We start from the raw sequence: 8784 nt of genomic DNA, 5'->3' as shown, positions 1-8784 counted from the left end.
TATCACGGCCAGTGCGCGTACCTGCATAACCGCCACTGTTGGAACGTGGCCGAGAGTTCGCTTTTATGAAACCCGAATATCGGCGTCTACGCTGAGAAGGTGGGAACAAGGGCTCAAAACACCCGCGTAAATATGCGGGAGATTTGGGTGACTATATATCATACTGCACTGATACACTGTAAAATAATTTACACCCCTAAGGGTTTTTTTTGGTGTCTATAACTAACCCCCTAGCACCCTTGAAAAAGCTGGGTTTTATAGGGAATTACACCCTTATGATGGTTATACTATATTCCAATAACACCCTATCCCTTGAGGGTGTTTTGAACAACATATTACCCTTCGACCCATGGGGTGTAAGGGTGTGATCAGGAATATATTACCCCTTCACCTATCGGGTGTAATGAGCAATATAATAGCCCTTGAAGTACGGCATGTGGAAGCGGGTACATATGCACTTCATTGTTTGTTTCTAAGTCTACAGTTAGGCTAGCACACAGAAATGTTATGTATGGTGTGCATACAATAGGTAATGTGTTTACAAACGCACTGCATAGCAACTTTGAGAGAAAACACATTATCACTTGTGAGTGTTCTGCGTGAAATGGTCCCATTTATCACAGATACAGAGTGACTGCATGGAGGGTCATTTATTCTAGCCTCCTGTACAATATTTTGAGCTTGCACTATGCCTTGTGGTGACAAGTCTTGCGGCCGTTCTACATTGAAGAACAGTCTCATTCAAACCAAAGTTCCAGGGCACAGGCGAGGATGATGATGCCTTTTTGTAGCTCCATTCCAATGTCCTAAGGCGAGCCATCACAGATGAAGCCATTTCTTCATTGATCACTGTAGCCATCTGCTTCTTTTCTACCTGCAAAATGATTTGTTGCAATTTAATGTCAGGAAAAGTACACGAAACATGACTAGCAGCGCTTCCCTGCATCATTCACTTTAATATTTCAAGATCACATGAAGAGCAGGTTAAAGAAAACAAGCACAGATAGTGCTTACTTCCAGGAAATCGTTATTTCGAAAGAATAAGGCATTTAATCTGCCACATCATGAATGTAGGAGAGACAGGCTACACAAATATATGAGGGCAATTCAGAAATTATTGCCTCCAAGCCCACTACTTTGCCAATATTACAGCAAACATTTTGAACTTTTTATAATTGATGCACTTATGCTTAAGCTATCGAATGTCACTTGCCTCACCTTCCTATCTCTTCTCGTTCCAGAGTAATCGAGAAATTCATGGCATCCAGTGGTGACGTCCAGTTGAAACAACAGGCTGTAATTGAATTTCTGACTGTGGAAGGTTGTGCGCATATCAACATTCATGGCCATTTGACTGCAGTTTACAGGAATGCCTGTGCTGACGTCAGCACTGTGCAGAGGTGGGCAAGGACTGTGAAAGACCAAAATCCTACTACATCAAATCTCCCGGATCAGCACCGAAATGGATGGCCCACAATGGCTTCTGATGAGGGTCATGAACATCAGCAGATGAGTTGACTCGGTGCATTCGCAGGATCAAGCAACACCAGATTGCAACACTCGCCATTTCCATTGCCTCAGTGAACCACATCATTAAAGACCTGCGTTACAAGAAGACTTGCGCTTGTTGGGTGTCACGGTAACCGACGACTGACATGAAAAAGTCGAAGCATAGCCAACAAGTTCAATTCTTGTAACCCAGGAGGTTTTTAATTTTGTGGTTCACTGAACCAATGGAAATAGCGAGTGTTGCTGCAATCTGGTGTTGCTTGATACTACGATTGACCCGATTCAACTCGTCTGCCTGATGTTGATGATCCTCATAAGCCATTGTGGGCTGTCCAGTTCGGTGCTGATCCTGGACATTTGATGCGGCTGGATTTTGATGTTTCTCAGTACTTGCCCACCTACGCACAGTGCTGATTTCAACACAGGCATCCCCGTAAACTGCTTTCAGATGGCAATGAATGTTGAAGGGCGCAGAACCATCCGCAGTGAGAAATTCAACTACAGCCCACTGTTTCAACCGGACATCACCACTGTATGCCATGCATTGCTCGATTACTTTGGAACGTGAAGAGATAGGAAGATGGGGCAAGTGACATTCTATAGCTTAAACATCAGTGCATTAATGATAAAGAGCCAAAATGTTTTAAGTACTACTGGTAAAGTAGTGGGTTGTGCATCAGTGCACAACCCACTTTTGTGCCTCAGTGCATAAAAGTACATTTTGTTAAAAAAGTAAGTGGAACAACAGTGCATTTTTCCGGCAAGTTTGATGGTGCATATCTCCAAACTGACGCCATTCTGGAAATCAATTCCAAGTAGATACACCTTGTAATCTCACTGGCTATGATTCATAAATTACAATATGTGCCCTAGATATGTGGTGGCGCTGGCAAACACTCCCAGCGTTCTACTAGGAAGCATAAATACCCAAGAAAGTGATGGGGAAACGGCACCCGCAGTAGCTCAATTGGTAAAGCATCTAACGCGTAATGCAAAGACGTGGGTTCGTTCCCCACCTGCAGCAAGCTGTTTTTTCATCCACTTTCATTTCCATTAATTTATCATTTCTTTATTTCATTTGTTAATCACAAGTAAGTTACCCTAACTTGTCCTTGGTGTCAGTGTTTGCTGGCTTCTTAGGATATGATTAATAAACATCGGGTTTCTTGGTTAAGCCCCTTTCTTTTCGGTTATATTAGCTATAATGTAATTCATTCAAGGATAATAATTTTTTTAATTAGTTTAATATGTTTCGACTTCTTGTGCTAGATATATCTGTGTGTTTGAATATTCCTGCTCAAGGACTAGAATTATGCTATATGCAACAATTCCACAAGACTGAAAATCATCACCCTGCATAAAAACAGTGAATTTAAAAACAAGCTTCAGTGAACCTTATTGAATCAGCAAATGGCCAGTGTAACTAGTCTGATCGTCCTGGAAATCTTTTGTAGCTTATCAGCATAGTGAATTTCAATTCCACATTTAGGAGTGCAAATTTTTCTAGAAGTCAGCTTTTTCTTTTTAACAGCTAGCATCCCTGCCAGTTTGCTTAAACATAATGTTGCATGACTTTAACAGTACTGCACAATCACTTTTTTCTGCTCACAGTGTCTAGTGATGTGTCTTTAGCAGCTGAGATAATTAATGTTCATGCAGATAAACATCAGAAAACATTGCAATAACTGCCAAGAAAATGCAATCATGCGTATTGTTTACAAAAGAGCATGTGCTCTACCTTCTGCCAGTTTTGTTTTCCGTGTCAGGCTAGAACGGAACTTGCACAAGAGGCACGCACCTTTTGCATCCATGAAGATATTTTATGAGGTTATGGTGGTGTCGAAACATGACATCAACCATAACACTTTAAACTATTTTATGAAACAGGTATTTGTACAAAAATAGAAAAGGCACCAATTTTGAATTTATCACATTTGGTTTAGAGTACCATAGTATAAATGGCTCAACTAGTACAGGTACGCAAACGGGCTAGTTGATATTGGTCGATGACGTTAGACAATGTGAACTCGACAAAGGATGGAGAAAGAGGCGATAGGATTTGTTCCATTTCTCGCCACTTTTGACGTCCCTTGTACAAGTCTGCGCTGTCTGTCGAACATCATGGATCAACTAGTACAGCCTGAAAAAAATATGTCATGAAAGAAAACTTGACTTTCAACCTCGACAATTCTGCCTGTTAGGTATTATGGTTTCTTCAGAACTTATTTCCTTATACAAAGTCAGACCCATCGAGTAAAGCTTACTGAGAAAGAAATGAAGAACAACGTCAACACCTCTCAAGGCACATGCATCAAAGGAGTCAGAGCATCATACACATTACCTTTAGGTGCAAGAGTATTCTCTTTCTTAGGCAAACTGCATTTCTAGTTTCTTAAAGCCTATATATTTATTTGCCACAGCTATGGGAAAATCACAAGGTGGAAAAGATGTGTTGGTGCAATTTCAACTATTATGCACAACAGCAAAAGGTAAAGCACAGGAAGTCTCACTGCTCCTCTGTCTAAATGACATTCAGTTTCATTTGTCATGTCCACTTCTATCCTGATGGGAGCAGAAACAGGAAGACAGCAGCGTGGTTCAGAAAGTAGATGAAGGAGCTGATATCCTAGCTGACATAAAGAGTAAAAAAAGGGAGCTGGTCAGGCCATGTAGTGCAGACGTGAGACATCATTCACTAGCGCGAAAAAGACAATGGACGACAGCTAGAAGCACACAGGACAGAACTCTAGGCTTCAACTGAAATTTTGGCTACACAGAAACATAGGATTCAGGGGATGTGACCTCAACGCATGGAAGCAACATTTATCTTTCCTTTTCCCTGCCTGACACAGGAGGTATTGGAGCCAATCGATGGGCAGGTTCATTTCGAGATACGAACACTCTTTTTTGGCGAGAGCAAGGGAAGGGGTGCTTACACACTAATCACCCGCTTTTCAATGCAAAGTGCTTCGAATATTTACATGTCGACCTGCCTTTAGAGCCGCGTGGGCAGATGAGTGCTTTGAAACTGCTCAGTGCATGAGCACTTACAGCAATGATTGGCCAGATGGCCACCAGCCATGACAGCTGCCCTATCTTTGTTCCCCCAAGCGGTCGTTTAAACACCGACCTGTTTGGCTTGAGGACACATAGGGCAGCTTTGAGTGCCTTGGTGGCCAATCATCGCCATACGTGCTCATGCACCGAGCAGTTTTAAAGCAATCGTGTGCTCAGGCAGCTCCAGAAGCAGGTACATAGGGAAATATACGAACCACTTTGCATCAAAAAAGTGGGGAATAGGTGTGTAAGCACCCGTCTCTGGCTCTTACCAAGAATGTTCGTAAGTGAAATTAACCTGTTCATAAATTTGTTCCGATAGCTCCTGTGTTGTTTCTGTCCGTCGACATTCTGTGCATTCCATGTTTCTGTGTAGCAAAAAATTCAGTTGAAGTCTAGACTTCTTTCTTATGTGCTTCTTGATGTTGTCTTTTTCACGCTAGTTATTGATGTCTCAAGTCTGCAATGAGCACCAACTAGCCCAAGTGCCTTCTTCAACCATGTAATGCATAGGGCAGATAACCAGTGGCACATTCGAGTTACAGAATGGATGCCAGGAGAAGAGAAGGGTAGTCAAGGACGGTAGAGAAGTAGACTACGATGAAGTCAAAAAATTTTGCAGGCTTCACTTCGAATCAGCTAGCGCAAGACAGGAGTAATTGGAGCTCACTGGGGGAGGTCTTCACCCTCCGGTGAAAAAAATATGTAGGCCAATTGTGATGAAAAAAGTATACCTGTCGGGTCAGACGTCTTCACTGTCTTTTCAGCAACGTGTAGGCCCAAGACAGCCAGTCGGTTCCCATGCAATTGCTTCATGCTGACTGCAACTGCATGGGCACAAGAAAACAACCCACCATTAATACCATTCGAGATTGACGACTCAATAAAAGAACCTCTCAAAACTGCAAATACAATTAAGCATTTACCAGCTTAATAAATACATATATAAAGGCCAAGAATAGTTACAATAACCATACACTTTATAACTAGACATTAAAATAAGGTAGTGAAGCGTACAATAACCGTAGGACGCTAAGTGCAATTCATTTCAGAAATACTGTTGACAACTGACAGGACGCCTTAGGCAGGGTTCAGTCACACAACAAGAAAACAAATAGTAGTAATAATAAGCACGCCTGCGTGACACCAAGAAACGAGTACAAGGACGAGAAAAAAATTGATTAGGCTCGGTGTGCTTATTTATACAAAAAGATAAATTTATAAACAAATAGCGCAACCACGCATTCATCCGCAACAGCACGACAGCTTCTATAACAAACGAGCACAACTTAAAGCGATTGATAAGTACATAGCCGGGACGGTCGTGGTTCTTTTCTTTTGTTTTGCATTAGTTCTAGTCATGAAACCATAAGCATTGCAAGCTGCTTGCGCCATTACCTACCACGGGACCTCCGACAAAAAAAAATAATAACAATTGAGTGAAAGTACACAAGCGACATTTAATACGGTTGTCACACTGCACACTTTTGGCCGCGATCGATCCTGCCTGGAATCGTATTTCTGGACGCGTTTGGCCTCGTTGCACAATCGGTGGACGGGAGCCAATCGCGGTCGAAAATGTCGATCCAGAACGCGCTCAATCGTGCTCGAAAGTGGCCGTGTGACACCGGTATAAGTCTGTGCCCATCTTTGGTAACAGAAAGAACCAATTAGTCAAACCAAAGTATTATTTCCCTGCCTGCGCCGAATACTGACGCGTAGCAGTACTTAATTCTCTACAACTCTAGTTGAGGACACGTGAACAATGAAACATTCATTTTTTTTTTCTTTTTCACATTCGGTGCCCATAGGCTACGCCTGGAGTACATATACTACACTCGCATCCAACACACCTTGCGCTGTCCTTTAAATAAATTACGCGAAAATTACTACCACAATGACGCACCATAAAAAAACGCGACGCTGAACGTGGCTACGTACGTACCTTTTATATGAGCAGTTCATGCGCCTTGCAAAAGGCCCACGGTTTGAAGGCGGACCGCTGTCACGATCTGTACTCTGGGCACGCCGTTTCGTTTACGTAGTGGATGGACCATGTTGACGATGCATTCCGCCGAAAAACAAAACGTCCACTTCATCACTGTTCAGGCCGAATGGAAGATGTTTTCTCCTTCGCCACGAATGACGGCCGTCGTAGGCGTAGTAAACACACTGTCACAAAGAAACACCGATGTCGTAGGCCGCTGGTGCCCTTCTTTCTCACGCATAATCGCGTCGCCTTCACTCCGGACGCTCACTTCGCGTCGATGAGCACAAAAGTACACGAAAACAACGAGTTGGTACAACCTAAACGCAGCAAAAAACAATCTAATTACTCACAACTTCAAGAATGTCACGGAGAACACACACATGTGCTCCCGGCGGCCCGCCGCGAGACGCAGGAAATGACGTAGCGGCGATAGCGGCGACACCCGTCGGGGGAAGTTATTTCAATTTCGGTTTCGTTTTCAAGGCATAAAAACAAATATTCTTTTAAACTATGTGTGTGTATTACTTTCAAAGCTATTTATTTTAGGCTACCTCTAAGCCATTTTCTGTGTTTACGGGTAGTTTCACTGGAAATTTATTTCCAGAAACATGGGCTGATATCAAATCAAATGGGGCAAAGGTGGGCTGGTAACTGCGTGTAAGTGAATTTATTTGTCGATGCTTTCTTTTTTGTTTGTTTGCTTGGAAGTTCATTTGTAAAGACACGTGGCCCTTCCTGATTGTATAAGATACAGAGGTACTTGCGAGTCTGTCTTTTCTTTTATGCACAGAGAAACAGAGAGAGAAAAAAAGCTTTAATTGGCATTTTCAAGAAGTTCACAATGCTCATATTTCTGAATTGGAGTGCTCACTCAAATTTTAAATAGCTTGGATTAACGGCAGATATAAAAATACTTGCATAATAGCTTTCTAAACGTATAGGCGACACCACGAAATTTCACATGTGCAGAATTACACGAAAACCTTAAGTTTCCAAGTACGAAAAGTCTTTCTTTGCCTGCTGTCGTGAAAGTGCAACCGAAGCGAATCCAGATCTCGCGGGGTTTTTTTTTTCTTTGTTTTATGAGCGGGTGAGCGAGTGGGGCCTATGACCGCTCAAAAGAAAGAACAAATATAACAACGATTCCCCTCTGGTGGACAGCACCGTGAGTTGTCTTTGTCATAATCTGATGTCGGTCTTTGTCTTACTGCAGTTGCTTATAATAGCAGTTTGACGGGTAATGAGGAAGATATATTCAAAATCGAGGTATTTTGTGCATGCGGTAGACAAGTTATTTTCGACCCAACTACGCTCGCCCTCAAACTACCACGAGCAGAGCAATTTAGTATTGTTCCCATTCAATAGCTGTGCCTATACCATCGCCGAACCCCTTTGCTCGGCGAGGGTGCAGCTGTGGTAAAGGCTATTGAATGACAACAATTTCCTGGAAAAGTGTGGGAACTGTGATGACATTTCGTCTGGGTGTTGGCTTTAAGCATTCTCTTGTCTCCCTTTAGTACCATACTGTCTCTCCTCTGCGCTGTTGCATGTGAGTACAAAAAAGGAAGTGCTGCACCTTCTGCACTACTTTTGCGGTGGGTGGGGGTGGGCAGAAGGGGGCTAACGCGTAATTAGTCTTCCAGAGGGCATTGTGTCGATGGCCAGGGTGTTTCAGTGGGCATTGTGACGGCTAAAGCGGTCCAAAGAGTATTGTAGCGATGCCCACGAAGTTCTCGCTAAAAGGACTCGCACACGCCTTCCCCGCGTCCCTCTCATGTTCATTATGCACGCTCTCAAACCACCCACCGACGCGGCTGGCAAGCCAGTGGCAGCAGCAGCAGCAGAATTGGAAAAAGTGAGGGAGGAGGCATAGAAAGCTTCGCTTTAAAATCTGGCAGAGCGCCCCTGTGCACGCTGTAACCTGCAATCCAGAGCTCTGGTGTTTTGACAAAATTCAATTTCATTCTGCAAAGTATTTCTTTCCCGTATTCAGCATGTGCACCTGTCCTACCCGTCTCGCGAGGGGAGACGGGCGAGTCTCGCGTAGGTCTACATATGCCAAGACATCGCGAACGTACTTGGCAGGTGGGCAGTAGCGCGCACACTTGAAAAATGCCTCACCACTGTTCCGTGAACAAAGATGGGTCTGCAAATGCCCCGCCAATTTCTGGAATCTCGTTATTTCTGCAATGATTGGCTTGTTATCCTATTCATGCATGCAATAATAC

The 8784-nt window shown here is 43.3% G+C and overlaps 1 long non-coding RNA gene across 1 annotated transcript; it reads right to left on the bottom strand.

Moving 5' to 3' along the window:
* Positions 1-306: 306 nt before the first annotated feature.
* Positions 307-7019, bottom strand: LOC139051495 (uncharacterized). Its single transcript, XR_011509396.1, has 3 exons — positions 6512-7019; positions 5301-5393; positions 307-874 (listed from the first exon to the last, which is right to left on the bottom strand). It is a non-coding gene; the product is annotated as an uncharacterized lncRNA (long non-coding RNA).
* Positions 7020-8784: the final 1765 nt, after the last annotated feature.

The sequence above is a fragment of the Dermacentor albipictus genome, unplaced genomic scaffold, assembly GCF_038994185.2.
Source record: "Dermacentor albipictus isolate Rhodes 1998 colony unplaced genomic scaffold, USDA_Dalb.pri_finalv2 scaffold_12, whole genome shotgun sequence".
In the NCBI taxonomy this organism is placed as follows: domain Eukaryota; kingdom Metazoa; phylum Arthropoda; class Arachnida; order Ixodida; family Ixodidae; genus Dermacentor; species Dermacentor albipictus.
This window is presented reverse-complemented; position numbering and strand designations above follow the sequence as displayed.